Genomic DNA, 1,903 nt, shown 5'->3' on the forward strand with positions numbered 1-1,903 from the left:
GCTTGCACAACACATTGGAAAATGTGGTGAAATGTAGGTCTGTCCAGTTACGGCCCCGAACGTGGCTCACGAAGGCATCTCGAATTTCACCAGCCTTGGCCCGTCTGTTCCTGTCTCCCCCTGGCTTTGGCCCCGTTCTTCCTTATGCAGATAAAGTGAGTTCTGGGATTTAAAAGACACTGATACTTACCCGCTGCGTCGATCAGCACAACCAAACTCCAGAAACCTGGAAAGCCGAGGAGGGGATTTGTGTGTCCTTCGTCTCGCATGTAAATGTTGGCAATAAAAATGCTAGGAGGGCGTCAGAGAAGCCGTCACCCCACTTCTCCTTTTGCAGATGGGGAAGCTGCAATCGAGAGATGTGGGCGGGCTTGCCCTCGTTTATTTGCTTATGTCTGTGTCTAGATAACTATTTCATGAATTCCTAAGGGGAATTTGGGGAGCGGGCAACAGCAGGTGCTAAGTCCTCGCCCTCAGCTCCTGGGGTGTCAGTGATCTCCACCCCCACTCCCCCTCATTAAGTAAGTCTACTGGGTCAGTTTCTGGGGCTGCGGAGTGAATGGGGCCCAGGTCCCACTCCGGGTCTCAGCCTACACTTACATGGGCAGACCGCTTTACCTACACAGACCGTAACAGGGGGCGGGTGATCGTTTTAGCCCGTCCTTTGGACAGTTGTGAGGATCAAAGGTGACCTAGCAGGTAAAATCCTTCCACGGTCGCTTTGCCCAAAGCTAGCCCTCAGGAAATATTAGATGTTATGTTTGGTACAATTAATAATGGAACCGGAAAAGTGAAAATCTACTTAAAAGGTAGGTGCGGCTGAGTGTTGTGAATCAGGTGAGCAAAGCGAGCCTGAGCGAGGGGTGCAGGGCACCTGCCTTCTCTCCGGGGGAAGTGAAGGAAGTCTTCCTGGAAGAAGGGACTCCCAGGTTAAGAGCTAAAGGACGAACAGGAGTTGCAAGGCAGAGAGCATCCCAGAGCGACAGACACACGAGCCAAGGCTTGGTGGTCCAGGTGTGTCTAGAGAAGCGTGAGGGGCTTCCGTTATGGGGACCCAGTATCAGAAGAGGCTGGAGGGGGACGTGGGTTCAGTTCATAACGGGTCTTGCTTTTTAATTTCAGGAACCTCGTACTTGGTCTTTACCTAACAGGCTGTGAGGAGCGATGAGTGGCAGGGGAGTGACATATATGGATTTTCACGTTATACGGATAATTAGGCACTCGACTTATGTCTGGATGGGGACAAAGCTATCCGTGCCTGAGAGACTAGTTAGGAGACATTTGTAGCAAACCAAGTGAGAAGTCACGAGGACTAGACTGGGTTGCAAACACGACAAACAGGTGCCACCACTGGAGAAACCCAGCCGAATGGGAACTGGCTGCCGTGACCTGGAGAACTAACCCCCCCCAACCAAGGGTCATCGCAACTTCAGCCTGAAGAACTTCCTTCGAAATTCCTCGGAGAACAGGTTTGCAAGTGACACTTTCGTTCCACTTTGCTTTGTCTAAAAACGTATTTTAAAATTTCTCTTTCTGCCTATTCTTCCGTGAACCTAGAACTGCTCTAAAAAATAAAATCTATTTAAAAAAAAACAAACAACGTGCTTTGCCTTATTTTTGAAGGACAGTTTCGCCGAGTATAGAATTCTGACTTGACAAGGTTTCTTTTTCTTCCAGTGCTTCGAATGGCCGTTCCCGCACCTCCTGGTTCGCACTGTTTCGGATGAGAAGCCGCCGGTGACTCCTACGCTCCCCTGCGTGCAGTCTTTACTCCGGTTTCTACAAAAACACTTTTAATTGCTTATTTCCAACAATTCGATCATCCTGTGCCTTGATGTGTTTTTCTTTATATTTATCTTTCTCGGAGTTCATTGAGCTTCCAGGATATATGAGTTTATTGTTT

This window comes from Pteropus vampyrus, unplaced genomic scaffold, assembly GCF_000151845.1.
Source record: "Pteropus vampyrus isolate Shadow unplaced genomic scaffold, Pvam_2.0 Scaffold214, whole genome shotgun sequence".
NCBI classification, from domain to species: Eukaryota; Metazoa; Chordata; class Mammalia; order Chiroptera; family Pteropodidae; genus Pteropus; species Pteropus vampyrus.